Source organism: Mercenaria mercenaria, chromosome 1 (genome assembly GCF_021730395.1).
Source record: "Mercenaria mercenaria strain notata chromosome 1, MADL_Memer_1, whole genome shotgun sequence".
Lineage (NCBI taxonomy): Eukaryota > Metazoa > Mollusca > Bivalvia > Venerida > Veneridae > Mercenaria > Mercenaria mercenaria.
This window is the reverse complement of record NC_069361.1, coordinates 8405489-8425391: the sequence shown is the minus strand read 5'-3', so window position 1 is coordinate 8425391 and position 19903 is coordinate 8405489. Positions and strand designations below refer to the sequence as shown.

At 36.6% G+C, this 19903-nt stretch overlaps 2 protein-coding genes across 3 annotated transcripts in view; one reads left to right on the top strand and one right to left on the bottom strand.

The window, feature by feature from the left end:
* Positions 1–19903, bottom strand: part of LOC123545048 (uncharacterized) — a 550315-nt gene that overhangs the window by 378129 nt on the left and 152283 nt on the right. The window lies entirely within an intron of this gene.
* LOC123545047 (E3 ubiquitin-protein ligase HECTD1-like) overlaps positions 3544–19903 on the top strand; it is a 64193-nt gene continuing 47833 nt past the window's right edge. For both annotated transcript variants that reach the window (XM_053539044.1, XM_053539038.1), the window contains exon 1: positions 3544–3668. The gene's annotated coding sequence lies outside the window, so the exon portion shown is untranslated. The remainder of the gene's footprint in view (positions 3669–19903) is intronic.

The following is a 19903-nucleotide window of genomic DNA, read 5'->3' as shown; positions in this document are numbered from 1 at the left end:
TTTGGCTTTAACACCCACAAGAGTGGAGCAATAACGTTTTGAACATCAAACTTGAACTATTTTAACGATCTTTCTGTAAGGGTTCCAGACGGTACATGTGGCCACACAATGGCCTTTTATTCTAGCTCTTTTACTTTTTCATAGTTGGTATTAATGTTTCGCTCATGAATCAAGGAGTTTTTTCAGCATCTGTCCTTGAGTGTAATAGTTTAGGTCGGAAGAAAAAAAATCAGTCCAAAATATTTAGCATGAGGGACAAAATTCAAAGACTTGGTCATGAAGATAGTATTTATTTTTAATGGCGTTTTATTTTCATTGGTGTGTAATATAAGACTGTCATTCTAAAGTGTTGAATTCCATGTCCCACTGCTGCACGGATTTAGAATCTGGAAAGTGAGTTAATAGTAAGGTAGAAAAATAATCGAAACAGAGGGGGAAAACTGATTAATATGAATGAAAAAGCGTATAGGCCAAAGAACAGATCCTTGACGGACCTCTAAAATGGCAGGTCATTCCGTAGAACAATCACCGTCTTAGATGATAGTATGCCTTATACTGTGAACAAATTTGAGACGATTTACATTGTCTTATCCCTAACTAAAGTCAAGGAAAACGAGGTCAGCTTTTTTGCCAGTATCTATGTAGTTAACAAGGTAGTTTGTAAGTTCAGTCAGCTGGCTTTCGCAAGAACGCCTCTCTTTAAAACCATTTGAAGATCATACAGAATAATGTGAGTTGAAGTGTGAGGATAGATGGGAAGAAACATTATGTTCTAGAGTTTTACAGAGTATACAAGTGAGAGAGACTGGCAGATAGTTAGCTGGGTCACTGGTTTCGCCTTTCAAAACCCGTTTTTATGGGGATGTGGTTTACAAACTTCGTAAAATCTTGGGTCATGGTAATTTTCCAACTGTATTCGGTAAAATTATAAAACGAGGTTACGACCCAACTGTTTTGAGACAAACCGCATGTTTAGTCGTTTACAGTTGGACGTAACTGCTTTTTAATTTTGTCTTTAGGCAGTTTATTTGATATACAGGCTCCATAACTCACAGATCCCCTCTCTAAATTCCAGTTAGTTTAGTGCTGCCCATTGTTTTCAAGTTTAGGGCAAAGCCATTATTTTATCTGAGGACCATACGTCGCTTTTCATAGAATTGCACTCTGTTCATCATTGAAGGTTCTATGTGCACCGCTGCGCTGTATGAATACATCTGCGAATGTCTCTAAATTATATTCTGGTACTCATAACGTGTAAATGTTGAGTTCTGCTCAACCCAGGGCTACAGGGCGCGGACGGTAGCTTGCATTTCCGCTACCGTCCATGAACAGGCTCAATCAAACCTAGCCCACAACATTTTCGTTTATGTCGTGTTGGGCGACCTGTGGTTTTCAACTTTTTTTATTTCATTTGTTTTAAAATATCAAAAAAGCTTTATAACACCAGATTTGCTGATAGAGGATGTTACTTATAGGCATCTGGGGATACTCGCAATGTTGCAGAGGATTTGGATATCTTAACGTTTGAATGCACATATGTTTCAATGAAAGTGGGGATTTGCTAGCGAAAACTGATTGACATTGTTTATTCACTGTGTTGGCCTTAACTGGGTTAGTGTTTAAACAGTCTAATAATTGATCTTTAAAGGGGAAGGCACTTTGTGAGTCCTGTTTGTAATTCTTAATTAATATGTTTAATTTGTTAGAGGAAAAAATACTAAAAAGTGTGTTTGTGTCAATGGTATGTTTTCTAGGTATAAATTGTAGGATTTTTCTATTTTAGCCTAATGAAACCCTTTATTTTCTTACATGTAAACCGATTTGTTTGTTTTGTTGTTGTTGTTTTGTTGTTTTTGTTTGTTTAATTTTTGGTACAAGTGATCTCTCTTATAAGTTTATTTTGTTACTTCCTTAGTTACCAATGCCAATGATCTTTTAAATCAATTCTCCGGTGGTACATATTTAGATACTTTTAAACTGTAATTACATTTAGTAATATTTCTTCACTGGAGTCTTGCATGTAGTTCTTAAACTCAGACTAATTTGCTTTATTGTACAGGAGACAGGTACTTGGCTTTTGTTTAATGATAATTGATATTGCACTGGCAAATGTAGAGATAAAATCATGGTCAGATTTGCCTGAAATAATTTCAACTTTGATCATTGAAATGTGATTTATTGTGAGAAAAATGTCGAAAATATTTTGGTTTCTGGTGTATTCATTAACAATCTATATTGTGTGTCAGGCTGTGATCATCTCCAGGTATTTATCATAGACTGTGCTGGTACTGAGCCTGGTTTGACGGAGGGAGTTTTCTTTGAATTTCATACAAGTTTTGGAAAGTAAGAATTTCAAAGAACGAGCTTAGTGCCTTTAATATTACGGACAAGATCTTGGGACTTTTAAAATACCATATGTGAGGCTTTTTGTGTCTGACTCATGTAGTCTGTGGTATGATGCTATGTAAGTAAGTTTACTTCCTTTAATTTCTAGCTTAATCCAAGTGATTTTCACAATTTCTGTTTAGTTTAGATTGTTCAGATGATAGCAAGTTGTTTCTGTCAAGACTGATCACTCCACCTCCAGCACCTGTGGAATAATCTCTCTCTCTCTCTCTCTCAAAAAAAAAAAAAAAAAAAGACTTGAGTATCCAAGTGTTTGATGGAAAACTTCACCCGTGAAGTGTTTCTTTCTGACTCAAGGCAAAGAAGTGTAAAATACTTAAAAAATATTTTTATAGCTCTTTGCTCAAGGTAGTCATCCCTTTCAGTTGCGCATGTAAAGTATTTTACTTAAATAGTGAGTGTTTCACGAAGAGCGGACGCAGTGGTCCAGAGGTAACACTGTCTGACTATGAAACTGAAGATCATGAGTTCAAGCCTCCAGTCCTCCACATAAAAATTACTAACTTTGGGATAATTAAGAGTCCCTCGCACATTTGCTTTACACCTAGTGTAATCAGAGCGTCTTTTTTATCCTCCCACTTTCATTACTAACAGTCTTTTGTATGAGTCTCCATATGGGTTACCAGCGGCGATTATAAACTTAATAGCTTACAGTTGTTTAAACAAAAAAAAAAATATGTTGAATTAACAGTTTTGCATTGTTACGTAAAATTATTTGGTATTTCTGTATTATATGTATTTTTACAGGTTTGTGCTTATGTGTACTATGTTTTACAAGTATATGTAAGTTTGCTTTCAATCATTTAACCATGCCATTTTAGTCAAAACTGTCCTTCGTTCCTGTATCTTTATTGTTGTAATATGTGCTTTAACAAGGGCTTTAACTATTTGAGTATCTTATCTTTCAGACGCTTTATTCTTGTTAATTTCTGTTTTCCCTTTGTTTGTCTGGAAATAGCTAATGAGCTAACTAGCTCATGAGCTACCGATGTTCTAGTATGTTACACTGATCTGTCTTAGCGAATACAGAGTAGTAAGTAGTATGAACGCGTGGAAGGGTCCACCGATATTCGACTCTTGTATTTGGTAGTATGTACCTTCTCCCACATTTAGGGGTATTTAACCACAAAATATAATCGGACATTTTCGGATTATCCATAACGAGGCTGGGAAATTTTCGTCGGAGAGGCTGAATTTTCACTTTCAATTTTCTATCTATTGATAAATATACGGATCTATATTGTTCAAACGAAATGAAATAGGTAAATATGAGTTTTGCTGTGTGTTTTTGTCACATAATTTAAGACCAGAATTTATAAAAAATATAAAACAGCCGTACTAAGTCTCTTGCCAACAGCAGTTTTTGTTGTTTCACTTTTCGGTCAATGATTCATGTGCTTTTTTCATGTAGTGATGGTAGGTTTATAGACTAACCCAAGAGTCTATCTTTACTCATTAGGTATAACAGAATGGCTTTTCATAATGATCTAATATGATTATGAATAATAGTTGTCATCAGGCAAATATTATCAGGAAGTACAGTCAACTCGCCAATAGAGAATCACTGCCAATAGCGGGTCACTTGAAAATAAAATGTGAATCTCTCTAATACATATTAGAGTATACAATGTTTAAGTATCCAGTAATATAAACTTATCACTTAGCAATTATTACACAAAAGAAGAGGGATCTAATCTAATGAGTTTGAGTTCCATGAATAGATAACTCTTGCAACCAGTTTCCTGACTTGGATTTTAGCACTCTTGAATTCTTCGAAGTAGAATATTTTTGAGCATACCTCACAGTTTCTTAGATAAAACCACATAAATTTGGTACCATTTTGAAGAGTGAAACACACACTTTCATAGGAATAATATGATTATGAGTTTTAGATTGACTTTGATGAAAAAAAGTGCCATCAAGCAGAGGCGGCCATTTAGCCAGTAAAGGGTCACCCATATCAGGGATAATCAAAAGATTGTTTATTCTGCTTAAAAATACAAATCAAAGGTTGATTTGATGTAATAATGGTTTAAACTGGCAAATTTAGATAAATGAATAAGGTTCTGTGCATCAATACTTTTTTTTGTTTTAGATATAGTTGGTGCTAATTATGCTTAGAAATACAACTGTGAAAACTAGCGCTATATTCCTTTTACCTAGTATCTCCCGTTTCAAATGTAAACATACTGATTCTCATTATATTCTGCCTTGAAATGTTTATTTCCAATACCACAGTCACGTTTTGTCAGAAAAAAAAGCTGTTTTAAATGGATAGAAAATATGATAAACTAGGTGACCCTTTATTGGCAAAAGTGACCCCCTATTGGTGAATCGGACAGGTTTAAATATTTCATCATAACTTCAGACATAAAAGATAGATTCAAATAAATCAAACATTTAAATGAATGTGAGCAATAGTTTTAAGTGTTAGTAAGTTTAGATATTATGAAAGTCTAAACATTCTTCACCACATGCTAAAAGTGTTGATAGTGACCCGCTATTGGCGAGTTATCTGTATGACCTTATCGACATAGAATGATAGAGGATAAATCCCGTTTTTCAATAATAGCCACCAATAAATGTATACCCATTTCCAGTTTCGCGGTGAGGGGAGTATCGGCCATTACGCTTTATAGTGGTAGTGTTTCAGGGACAACCTTTTCCTGGAAAATTATAGTCCAAATAAAATTATAAATTGATGTCAGAACTGATTCTGAGATATTTTTGTCAAAACCAGTAAAGACCTTTCAGGGTTCTAGCCAGAGATTTTTGAAGGCATGTTGCAGAGGGATATTTTTTGATGGACAAAGGGGTGGGTGCGGGAGGGGTGACCCCTGCATCATGTTTCAATCATCTCTTCCGTCAAAAGGCTACATGTAGCTTCACCGCCGACGTGCTAAAAAGAACAAATTTTCATCAACTGTTCCCAATTAAAGTATCATAAAACTAATTAATTGCATAATCCTGTCAGTTCTTAATCAGGGCCATTCTTGGTTGATGCACCCACGTGTCAAACTGTTGATCAAAGCCGCTAATTGACGGTACAATACAAGGAATATGTCCGGCGGACATTGGTAATACAGGCTGGCTTTGACAGGGCACTTTTCAAGATAAATACACAAGCCTGATAGAATAAAAGGGCACGTGGCGCAAACGGGCAGTTTGAAGGGCAGCTTGGCGGCACTTCAAACGGGGCATTGCGCTGCGCCATGTAAAAAAGACCTGCAGGAAACGCTAACATCGCTTTACCTAAACTATCTGGTGAGCACGTGGAAGCTTTTTGAATACACTGTCAGCTTAATCAAGGTGTTTATTGGGACGCTTTTATGACATGTCACTTTGGCAATTAAGGGATGACAGGGGAATAAGGGATGTCGAATATACAACTCAAAGTCTGAAGGCATGTCGCATGCGACAGAGGATAATAGCCTGGCGAGAACCCTGCCTTTTCTGTGGTGAAAATAGATTTAGGTAAAAACACAATCAGGCAATATACTTAAACAATGAAATTGTAAAATAAAATAAAACTGAATCATTTTATGGCTTCTGTTCCGTCTTAACAGCTGCTGACAAGTATTGACTGAGGCCAGATAGGTGTAGCTGAATTCGAAGTTCTATGTATAGATCTAAGTTTAAACATAATGTAAACATTTATAAGTAAAATACATAAATAAAGCTAAACACGATATGTTTCATTTGGCTACCTCACTGTATTTACATGTCCACCATTACACTCAATACAGCTGACTGTGTGGTCAGTTGTTAACGATCACGTGACATGAAGCGGAGCCATATAAACTGTGTGTAAACTTCGGGTGCGATGTTTAAAACAGGGACAAACCTTTGTTTTGCACAATTGAATGGAAGAAAAAAATGGATATTCCTTCCAGGTATCTTAAAATTCCACTAATATTTATATATATATATATTTTTATGCCCTGGAAGGGAGGCATATTAGTTTTCAACTGTCCGTTTGTTCGTTCGTCACAACGTTAACTTTTTTGCATGAAGGCACTTTACTCGCGAACCACTGCACCCAGGACCTTCACACTTCACATGCTAATAGTACTTATTGAGTTAACGACCCCTATTGACTTTGTGGTCACCAGGTCAAAGGTCAAGATCACCAGGTCAAAGGTCAAGGCGCTGCGGGGGGCATTTGTCACCATTAGTGACAGCTCTTGTTACACACCCTATTACCTGATGTCCACCACGCCGAGGGATGCGGCTGCCACAGAGGTAGGAAATCAATAACGGCGAATAGTGGTGTTAGTTTTTTGAGCTGTATTTTTTTATTTCGACTTTCCATGAAGATATTCTGGTGCAGGCATATGTGTAAATGCCTAAACATATTATATGATTAATCCTGGTCGCCAACTTTGCGAAAGAAATAAGTATTCAGTTGTTTAACTTGGACGTTTATTAAAATTGATGCGAAAATCATATTCAACGGCCCAATTAGAAGTGTTTACAAAATAATTTGATCGGGTTTACCTCACACGTCAAACAAACGATCATCTGGGGATAATCCTGGCAAGTTTCAAGTCTGTCCGTACGTCTACACCGACGTTATGACCCTCCAAAGGGACCCGGGTATAGTCACGTATGATAAACTTTACCACAGAGGGCATTTTTAAATGATGCCCATCCCACCGAGGAGTCAAAATATAGGATATCGTTTACGACAGAGGGAAATTTGTGTAAAAATGTCTATTTTGGCTGTTTGTTTTGCTTTTGAGACCTGGGAGGTCATGGAATTATTTGCAGTATGCATTGTTTATACTTGTGTTTAATAATGGGCGATTTTTAATGGCGAACACCGCTGTAACAAGGCGGTAATCAGTCTTGATTGAACTTCTATCTATCTCCGACGTTGTTTTGCTACTTTAAGTCTTCGTTTTGTAAACTCAATTTTGTTTCAATTTCTTTTATCATGAAATATATGATATCGTAAGTCCTGATGGTATCGGTACTTACGTTCTTGCTGGATTCAGTGTTGAATTTACGGTTTATATTAAATGATAAATCGTTTTGCAATCAGTCTAGATTGTATATATATATATATCCTACATTGCATACAATCTGATACTGTACATGTATAGAGTTGTTTTGCCACTGAAAGTCTTCGTTTTGTAAAATTATTTTTGTTTCTTTTTTATCATAAGATAGAGACATTTGCTGCCAGCAATGAAATACTAAGTCTTTGTACTTGCTGGATTCAGTGTTGAATATAGGTTAATATTAATATCAAATTGTTTTGCATTATCATGCTTTCATACTAAGAGGCTACTGATAGTAACATAGTTCTACATAAAGATCCGTTAGGCTAGAAAATTTAAATATATTTGTTGTCAGTGGCATAAGTCAAGTGATCGGTTCTAAATAAAGCTGTAATTCATTAATCGTTTACAGAAATGTTCTAAACAATTTATTTTGTATTCAATTTCAGAACCAAAGATGAAGGCATACACGTGTTATTACTGTAACAATGATTTTGAAGTTAACACTGGAGTGATTGACCATTTAGTTAATTGTCATGTCAAGAGAGATCTATCAAAATGCAATGGAAATAACTAAACCATCTGTTATTACCGAGTTACTATCTGAAATGAAGATTTCATTCTGATCGATCTCTCTTGAAAACTTTAAAGATGTATTCAATTTTGATATTTTGCCCTGTAACTTCGATACATGCCCACATGCTGGTCACTAGAAATGAATATTTCACATTCATTTGGAATCACGTCGGTATATGTTTTCTGTCCTATATCCAGCATTCCAAATATTTTCATCTTATTCCAGTTCCATGTACTTAAATGGTCAATCACTCTAGCGTAAGCTGCAAATCAGTGTCTTAGCTTTTTTTTAAAACAATTCTCATGCATTTCAAATATATATGCTTAAATATACTACTCGAGAAACTGTGTTTAACTATATGATTCAACACAGAATCCTGCAAGAACGCAAGTATCAGGACTTAAGATATCATTATTTCTGTATATATCATCATAAAAGAAATTGAAACAAAAATGAATTTACAAAATGAACATTTACAGCAGCAGAACCAATCTATACATGTAGCAGATAGTATGCAATGTCGGAGATAGAAATACAATCTAGACTGATTAACACTGTGTTACAGCGGTGTTCGCCATTGAAAATCGCCCATTATTAAACATAAGTATATAAACAATGCATACTGCAAATGATTCCATGACCTCCCAAGACTTAAAAGCGAAACAAAAAGCCAAAATATATGTTTTTACACCAAATTCCCCTCTGCCGTAAACGGTATCCTATACTTTGACTCCTCGGTGGGATGGGCATCATTTAAAAATGCCCTCTGCGGTAAAGTTTATCATACGTGACTATACCCGGGTCCCTTTGGAGGGTCATAACGTCGGTGTAGACGTACGGACAGACTTGAAACTTGCCAGGATTATCCCCAGATGATTGATCGTTTGACCTGTGAGGTAAATTCGATCAAAATATTTTGTAAACACTTCGAATTGGGCCGTTGAATATGATTTTCGCATCAATTTTAATAAACGTCCAAGTTAAACAACTGAATACTTCTTTCTTTCGCAAAGTTGGCGACCAGGATTAATTATATAATATGTTAAGGCATTTACACGTATGCTTGCACCAGAATATTTTCATGGAAAGTCGAAATGAAAAAATACAGCTCAAAAGACTAACACCACTACTCATCGTTATTGATTTCTGACCTCTGTGGCAGCCGCATCCCTCGGCGTGGTGGACATCAGGTAATAGGGTGTGTTGTTATCCCCCGACAAAAGTCGGAGGGATATAGTTTTGGCGTTGTCCGTCTGTCCGGAGCCATATCTAGGAAATAGATGGGAATATTTATATAAAACTTCGTATACATGTTCACCACTATGAGTTCTTGCGGCCCGTCAAGTTTCAGTCAGATTGCCCTATTAACACCAGAGTTATGGCCCTTAGAAGTTTCTAGTGTTAACTATATAGGGTACTAAAAATATGGCATTTTCTGCATCATAACTTTTGATATATTTCACCTAGAACTATTAAACTTAAACAGATCACCATAAATTTACACACAGTTTCGTTCGGATTTATATGTAAATTAAGAGTTATTGCCCTTTAATTGTATAAAAATCCACATATTTGTACATAACAAACTTACCATTTGGTAGAATTACATTAAATTTCTTTCATTCTTTTCCATGAACATTTATTGTAAACATGTGAAGTTGTGTACCCACACCTGGTCACCCCCTTACCTTGATCACACCCCCCCCCCCCCCCCCCCCCCACCCCCCAAAAAAATCATTCCTTATTTTAGATTTTTTTCAAACAAACTTCATATACATGTTCACCACTGTGAGGTTATGGGGCCCATCAACTTTCAGTCAGATTGCCCAAGTAACACCAGATGTATGGCCCTTACAAGTTTCTAGTGTTAACTATATAGGGTACTATAGATCAATACATATGGCAATTTCTGCATCATAACTTTTGATATATTTGACCTTGAACTTTGAAACTTGAACAGAATTTAGAGCACTATAATGTGGTTGTGCACACACAATTTCATATGGATTTCTTTTGTAACTTCAGAGTTATTGCCCTTTAATTGTCTAAAAATCCACATATTTGTACATAACAAACTTACCATTTGGCAGAATTTCATTAAATTTCTTTCATTCTTTTCTATGAACATTTATTATGAACATGTGAAGTTGCGCACCCACACCTGGTCACCCACTTGCCTTGCTCACACCCACTTCCCCTCCCCCCCCCCCCCCCCCCCCCCCCTCCCAAAAAAAAATTCATTCCTTATTTTAAATTTTTTTCAAACTTTCCATGAATATTTATCAACATGCAAGTTGTACCGTTCCCCTACCTCGCTCTTCCACCCAGTCATGCCCACCACTGATCATGCATCCTCTGCCCCCACCCCACTTCACCCATTTTTTTTTTTTTTTTTTTTTTTTTCATTTTTAATTTTCCATCAGTATTTATAATCAACATGTGAAATTTTGTTTCCTCACCCGTTCCCCCGCAGCCCCACCCCACCCCCTAAAAAAATAAATATATACATATATCTATATATATATATATACATATATATATTTCCATTCCTTTTCTTTTTTTAAAAAAATGTTCAAACCTTCAACATGTTAAGTTGTGACTGCACAAACCTTGCCCTCAGCCATGTTCAAGATATCTTACTTGATTGTGTTCTCTTAAGGATATCTGTTCTTTTAAGTTCCAATGTACATGAACTTGTTAAACAGCAACACCTGGTGCCAAACCACTCAAAGACAGTATTTCATTCCAGTTAAACTGCAAGCTCACATTTCAATTAACTGCATTTTATTTTAAAAGCTAAGCTTATTACAGTAAGCATATCCCATTCAAAATAAATTCTTTAGTCAGGATCAAAGTATCATACATTTATTATGTACTCTTTAATTAAACATTTGTTTTCTGTTAAATTGATTTTGACTAAAGAAATTATTTGCTTCTTATTAATATCCTTAACTTTTTGCCGGATATATTTTTATAACAAACCCTTTCGGCTGGTGATACCAATTCATCGAATTTGCTTGTTAATAGTTAAAATGCGATTAAAAAATCGTCGCGGAAGATTCACCACAGAAAAGTCCTTCCTATGTTGTATGTGGAAAGGAGACCTGTGCAAAAATTATCACAATATCACGACTTGCGTACAGTTAGTTGGACTAGGAAATGTAGGGAGATCTGACCTCCCTCCATGAGAAATGGGGACAAGTTTTGAAATTCAGGGAGAAGTTTGGCAAACGCGAGGCAGGACATTGCTTACACACATGAAATAACAATAACATTGTTTATTCAGTTTCATTTTTAGCTCCACTATTCGGAGAATAGGGGGGCTATACTACTCGCCCTGGCGTCGACGTGACCCTTCTTGGTTAAAGTTTTTCGGCAACCTTTGTTTTTCTGTCATATCTTTGCTATTGCTTATATCTTACTGTAACTTCACATAAACATTGTCCAGTACACAAACAATATATATGTTTGGGCTGAGCCCATTATACTCAAGGTCACCAAGCTATTATACTTAGGTTATTTTTAAGGTTAAAGTTTTTCGGCAACCTTTGCCTTTCTGTCATATCTTTGTTACTATTGCTTATATCTAACTGTAACTTCACATAAACATTGTCCAAAATACAAACAAAGTATGTGTAGGGGCTTAGCCCATTATACCAAAGGTCAAGGTCACCAAGGTGTTATACTTAGGTTATTTTTAAGGTTAAAGTTTTTTTGGCAACCTTTGTTTTTCTGTCATATCTTTGTTACTATTGCTTATATCTTACTGTAACTTTACATAAACATTGTCCAGCATACAAAGTGAAACAAAGTATATACAGGGACTGGGCCCATTATACCCAAGGTCAAGGTCACCAAGGTCTTATACTTCGGTTATTTTTAAGGTTAAAGTTTTTGGCAACCTTTGTTTTTCTGTTATATCTTTGTTACTTTTGCTTATATCATACTGTAAGTTCACATAAACATTGTCCAGCATACAAACAAAGTTTTTTTAGGGGCTGGGCCCATTATATCCAAGGTCAAGGTCACCAAGGAGTTATACTTTGAATTATTTTCATATTAAATTTTTGAAAGCTTTGTTTATAGACATACCTTTGGTACTTTAAAAGATAATGACTTGAAATTAAAAGTATTTGTTTATAATCATCTGCATGTGTGGCTACATACCCCATAACTCTAATTGTGTTTTTGACAAAATTATGCCCCTTTTGTATTTAAACTTTTTTGCAATCTTCGCTTTCTGGACACTACTTTAATGCAATATAAGATAAAGACTTGAAATTTAAAATGTATCTTTATCATCATCATCTGCATGTGTGGTAACAATCCCCATAACTCTGATTTGTATTTTTGACCGAATTATGCCCCTTTTATACTTAAATTTTTTACAAACTTCGTTTTCTGGACATAACGTTGGGCGGTTAAAACCGCCCCTGGTTTTGACCAGCGGTTTTAACCGGTTAAAACCGCCCCGGTCAATACTCCCTGAAGTGGTCAATACCGGTCAATACTGGTCGATTGGTCAATACTAGTCAATTAACTGTTAAAATATTTTGCAATGTTTATGAACAATTAAGATTTATTTAATAACGACTGTCTAAGAGCATTTGGGGCTTGATTATGGTGAATGCAGGCATTATTATTTAGTTAAAGCAACCTAATCAGTACTCCTTAATTAGTAAGAAGTGGTCAGTAGGTCAATACTGGTTGAATTTTTTAGTCACTGAACATTTTCTGTAAGATTAAATTACAAAGATATATTATATTTCTACAAAATTGTCACAATAAGTGGGAAAACTGCTAATTTAACTGAAAGTATTTCATAAACTGTAGCAGTAAGTGTTTGATTCACAGGTGATAAATTTAATGATTTTTACTGGTATAAATAATTTAATGAAAAATTGCTGTGAACACCTTGTCACCTTGGCGCAAAAAATGAATAAGTCCTTCTTTAAGTCAATGTAATTATCCACTTTTTGCGTTGAGGTGACGACCTGGACCCTTTCATGGAGGTGGTTTGTGTTTTGAAAGCAGTTGTCACATTGCCTAATTGACACCATGTCTTACAATACACAGTAGGTATGTTGCTGGCCTGTTTATCTAGTCACTAATTAGCTGTCATGATCAATAATCCCACTGTATTATTCTCAATGTTTGAACATGTTAACTTTGTTTTAAAAATAAGTAATGCCATTACAATATTCAATTGACCAGTATTGACCACTACATGTACTGATCAGGAATACTGCACAGGACCAAAATTTGAATTGACCAGTACTGTCCATTTCACTGAGTGTAATTTTTAGTAATAAAATCTTTAATTAATTTGAAATCAAGGCTAACTGTAAGAAGACAAAAGCATTGAATAAACTAGTACTGACCAGTCTACATGTAAGTATTGTCCAAAATGGAGCCTGACCAGGACACATTGCCAAGGACCAAAATTGAATCGACCAGTATTGACCACTATACTTTTTGAATGAACAAAACTTTATCTTATTCAAATTGCTTTAATATTTTTATATTACTATTACAGCCTGTGCAAATCTGTGAATGTACAATGTATAAAAGTGTTGAATAAACCAATATTGACCAATCAAGAATAACCCTAGTATTGAATCGACCAGTATTGACCGGTATTGACCAGTATTGACCGGTTTTAACCAGTATTGACCGCCGGCCCGGTCAATACTCATATTGACCGGCTTTTTGCCAACATTGTAATTAGTACTATATAAGATAATGACTTAAAACTCAAAATATATCTTTATCATCATCATCTGCATGTGTTGTAACAATCCTAATAACTCAGATTTGTGTATTTGATGGAGTTATGCCCCTTGGTGTATCTTCCTTTCAGAGCTTCAGATAAGCTTTCGGTGCAATTGGGTATTTACCCATCACTTTTTGTCTGAATTGGGTATTTGAAATCTGAATTGGGTAAAAATAGTATCATTACCCAGCCTTTTCAGAAGTAATTGGGTATTTGCTAAAACCAATTGGGTAGTTCACCAATCTCGCACAAACAATTGAGTATTTTTTGCTTCTGTTAACATGGTTATATCATTTACCAGGACTGACTAACTACATAAAAGTACTTTTTATTAATCAATAGCACCCTTCAATGTTTAATACAATGTGATTAATTAAAACAGTACTGTCTTTTTAAAATTGTTTTTACATGCCTGTAAATCAATGTAAACATGTGTATTTTAATTCATAGTACCAAAGATATTTTTCTCCAATCATTCAATGTATTCAAGATACTTTTGTTCCATACTGTTCTTTTCTTTTTCACTTTTAATATAGTCGGAGATCAATTCATCAATATCCAGAACGATGTGTTCATCTCAATATGCGTTCTGCCATAAGATGTCGTCCAGTATCGGTGACACTACATCGTCACAAAGAGATAAATGTCATAGTTGAACAGCAAGATATCCCACTAATTTGTTATGTTTGTGCTGCAACAAAGTTGTTTACTACCCTTTTTATGCCCCTGGCATCTACTGATGCAAGAGGCATATAGTGATTGTCCTGTCCGTTCGTCCATCTGTCCGTACAACTGTACAAGGTTAACCAAATGGGACCATTTCGTCTAGCATCAATACCCCTTACTAGAATGACTTAATACTAATGCAGATGTAATCTGTGACCATTCCTCATCTTCAGACATCACCTGACCTTAGTTTGACCTTGACCTCATTTTGGACTTGGGTTGCTTTATATGGGCCATCTCTTGGTTAACCAAATGGGACCGTTTCGTCTAGCATCAATACCGCTTACAAGAATAAATTGATACTAATACAGATGTAACCTGTGACTATTCCTCATCTTCAAACATCACCTGACCTCAGTTTGACTTTTACCTTGACCTCGTTTTGGACTTAGGTTGCTTTGTATTGAACGCAGCTCCTTGTTTACATTTTATTGCATGCCATTTAAGAAAATTGTTTACAAAGTGTCCAAATAACACCAATCTGCCGACTGAATGGTCCTTTGATTTTTCTGATAAACTGTAACCTGTTTTGCGGGAATGTAATACCAGTCAGTTGTCTAGCGTTAAAGTCTTGTACCTGTTTTAGTAACAAGGAAAATGCGATACACAAGCGACTTTTTATGAATTGGGTATTAGGAATGATGTCTCCCACCACACAGTGGTGTGGGAGACATATTGATTTACTCCAGTCTGTGTGTGTCTGTCTGTCTGTCACAAAGCTTGTCCTCACTCTAAGTCGAACATTTCTCATCAGATTTTCACCAAACTTAAACAAAATGTGTTTGACCATTATAAGAACTCGGCCAAGTTCGATAACTAGCCAAATTGGTCCAGGCATATTGGAGTTATGGCCCTTGAATTACCAAAAATCGGCCTTTTTACTCTTGTCCGCACTCTAAGTCAACCATTTCTCATTCGATCTTCACCAAACTTGAACACAATTGTGTTTGACCATGAGACCTCGGCCAAGTTCGATAACTAGCCAAATCGGTCCAGGCATTTATGAGTTACGGCCCTTGAATTACCGAAAAATCGGCCTTTTTACTCTTGTCCACACTCTACGTCAAACATTTCTCATACGATCTTCACCAAACTTGAACAAAATGTGTTTGACCATGAGACCTTGGCTAAGTTTGATAACTTGCCAAATCGGTTCAAGCATTTGGAGTTACGGCCCTTGAATTACTGAAAAAATCAGCCTTTTTACTCTAGTCCGCTCTCTAATCGCGTCGCAGTCGCACGTTTTGGCGGTCATGACCATCTTCATCGATGAATGCGGAGTACTAAATATGCATTAATAATTATGTCCAGTACATCATTTAAAAGGGGAAAGGCTAAATTTTATTTTGATATATGACTTTTACCTGTCAATGGCCCCGTTGATGCAAAATCTGACTTAGACTTTGGACTTCTTTAACTTCTTTGTTTTCAAACGTATGGAAAAAATTCAACATCCGGGTTATAACGAATTCATTTTTCTGATTGGATAAGTTAACTTCATGAATATTCAAGCTCATTAAATAACCCGCAAATGATTGGCCGCGGGAGCTATGAGCCAGTTCAGGCGCACTCGGACATTATTGGTGATTTACCTGAAATTTTCATTGTGTATTACATTTAACCTCCGATAAAAGCAAAATGATATAACTCACAAATATAAAGTTTATATCAAAAGAACGGTAATTTTATCCTCTTTTAATATATATAATTTTTATTAATATCAGTCAAATAGTTTTAAAGATATGAATTATAAACCAAAACCAGGTATTGATTTTTACCAATATTCTTAATGTGTAAGGCTTATCAGCTGTGGTTGCTACTCTAAGTTAACATTTCTCATCCGATCTTCATCAAACTTGAACAAAATGTGTTTGACCATAAGATCTCTGGCAAGTTCGATAACTAGCCAAATCCGCCCAGGCACTTTTGAATTATGGCCCTTAAATTACTGATTGGATCCACTCGTCCAGACCATCTAATTGGATCCGCTCGTCCAGACCATCTAATTGGATCCACTCGTCTAAACCATCTAGAGAAACTAGACATTTTTCATAGGGGCAGTTGTGGGAGACATTTCTCAAAAGCATCTCTAGTTTTATATCTGATTACCTCCCCCGATTGTAATCAAAATGGATTTATATCAGTAAGTACTTATAGCACTTATTTGAAATTTCATTATTGTCATTAGTTGGACTGAGCCAATCAGGGTAGATATCTATGGACTGATTTTATGTCAAATTACCTCCCTTAATTTCAAATTAAAATGGGTATATCTCCGTAACTAATGAAGATACTGATCTGAAATTTCATTTATGTCAACAGATGTATTTGGCAGATCCTTCTTTTGTTCACTTAAAATAATTTTTTTTTTAATTACTTCCCTTTTACGTTACTATAAATAGCTTATTTTTAGTAACTGTTTTATTATTGGCCTTAGGGAAAAACCGAGACCACTTTTCTGTGGTACAACATGGATGGTACCTCCAATTTTTAGGTGTATTTTGACATATCTATACCTTGTAAGAATTTTGTTTTTCTTTTTGGTTAAATTTCTTCCGTTTGTTGTTCTTGTCCTTTGGACTTAGATATTTTTTTTGAGGACCTTCTTGTCCTCAAGTGCAATGATAACAGGAAAAGCACTAAACATGGAAAACCATTTCCAATCAATAACATGAGACCCACTTGTTCCAGAATGTTGAAACTTCATAGGATGATTGTTCATGCAGAGTAGATGACCCCTATTGATTTTGGGGTCACTCTGTTAAAGTTCAAGGTCACTGGGGCCTGAACATGGAAAACCATTTCCAGTCAATAATTTAAGAACCACTTGGCCCAGAATGTTGAAACTTCATAGGATGATTGGACAGCAGAGTAGATGACACCTATTGATTTTGTGGTCAGTTTATTAAGGTCAAGGTCACAGGGGCCTGAACATGGAAAACCATTACCGGTCAGTAACTTGAGAACCAATTGACTCAGAATGTTGAAACTTCATGGAACAATTGAACATGCAGAGTAGATGACCCCTATTGATTTTGGGGTCACTCTGTTAAAGGTCAAGGTCAGAAAATGGAAATCCAGTTCCGGTCAATAGCTTGAGAACCATTTGACCTAGAACCATCAAATTTTATAGGGTGATAGGACTTACAGAGTAGATGATCCCTATTGTTTTTAGGGTCACTCCATCAAAGTTCAAGGTCACAGGGGGATGAGCATTAAAAACACTTTCCAGTCTTTAATTTGAGAACCACTTGACCCAGAATGTTGAAACTTAAACGGATGGTTGGACTTGCAGAGTAGATGACCCCTTCTGATTTTGGGGTCACTTGATCAAAGGTCAAGGTCACAGGGGCCTGAACATGAAAAACCGTTCCAATTAATAACTTGAGAATGCACTAGGCCCCAGAATATTGAAACTTTATGCGATGATTGGACATACCAAGTAGATGATCCCTATTGCAGCCAACCATCAGTGTCTCTAAGACTTCCGCTCCTGTCCCCTATTGACTTCTTGCCTATACGACTATGCAATGGGGGACTGAGGCATGCGCTTTTCTACAAAAGCGTCTTCTAGTTTACACCAGAATTTGATTATTGGTACATACCTTGTTACATATAGAGGATATCTTTGTAGCTTGTTGTAAACACCTGCACTGCATGTTGAAGTTCTGAATACAAAATTTTAGATGGATTCTTTCAATTACTTTCAGTTTTGTATAACCCCATATTTCTGAGTCTGACGAATAGTTTAACAGGTCCTAGAAAAGTCACAAATTAGCTGTATAGCTAAATCCAGCTATATATAGCTAGAAACAGCTTTAAGGCCCGGTCACACCGCCCGAACTTTATTGGAGTGTTCCTTCAACGGTAGGGAGAGGGGGCGGAATTTAGACAACGCTCGTCACCGCGCACAAAATGGGAAAAAAATCGAAAACACGGGCGTTGCCGTAGAGGTGTACCGCTGAAGCCGGCGTTGCTTTAGCGTTGGTTTAACGGTAGCGAGCGGTAGCGATTCTGGTCCCGCTCCGACACCTCCATACCAACGCCAGACCAAAGTTCATCACCGCAATGGATCGCTGCTTCAACGCCCGACACCGTTCCAGCAATCCCGTGTCCGCTCGTAAAATGCTTACAACCGCTCCACCAAAGTGTGTGCAACGTTTAATCACCGCCCGGGCAAAGCTGGCGAAGCAGCGGTGGTCCAGCGTTCAAGATTTCTGCGTTGGCCTAGCGGACCCAAGCGTCCACGAACTTGCGTCTAGCGGTGCCAAACTTGACTGGGCGTTGTTAGAGCGGTGGTGAACTTTGCCGGAGCGGAAAATTGCCCGCTCCTCACCGCTTGCAATATTTTGTGCAGCTCAAAACTTTCGGAGCAGTAGGAGGGACCATCAGCGGTGGCCGAGCGTATACGGCGTTGCCTTAACGGGGGCCAACTTCTGTTAAACGGTGGTGAACGGTAACGAGCGGTGATGAAATTTTTTCACCGCTCCAGGAACGCTCCAACAAAGTTCGGTCGGTGTGACCGGGCCTTTAAAATCAATAACAATTGTTCAACATATGTCAATATCAAATATAAAAAAGTTGTTATCCCATTTAAACGGTTTATGAGACAAAAGACAATCACAAAGAACGGAGATCTATGCAGTTTCCGTTTCAATTCATGTTGCGGTTTTCTAAAGTCATTACTAAATTTGTCTTATGCTACGATGATTCTCACAAGTGAAACATTAAATTTTGCCAATGATTTATCATAAAATAGTGCTGCATTTAATGAAAATGAGACAGTAAAGATCTTGTTATTTCTATCGTCTTTCATCTTATAAACCATTTGAACGGATTATGGCCATTTTGCATTTGATTTTGACATATTTTGCATTATTGGTTTCGGCTTTATACCTAGCTTTATAGTCAATGGGCTATTTTTGTGCATGTACCGCTTGCTACAGCATGGTGAACCTGTGTCAGATGAGAGGAGAATCCCATTTGGCAGTGATTTGTGCAGCTCGTGCTTACGCAAATTAATATTTGGCGTTTTTAGCTCGACTATTCGAAGAATAGTCTAGCTATTCTACTCACCCTGGCGTCGGCGTCGGCGTCGGCGTCGGCGTCACACCTTGGTAAAGTTTTTGCATGCAAGTACATACAGCTATCATTTAAAGGCATATAGCTTTGAAAGTTATTTATTCTTTTTCTAGGTCAATTACCAACCTCACTGGGTCAAGTTCCATAACTCTAACATGTATTTTGAGCAAATTATGCCCCCTTTTGGACTTAGAAAATTCTGGTTAAAGTTTTACATGCAAGTTACTATCTCCAAAACTAATGCAGATATTGAATTGAAACTTCACATGTGTCTTCGGGGTTATAAAACTAGTTGATAGCACCAAGTCCCATAACTCTGACCTTCATTTTGGCCAA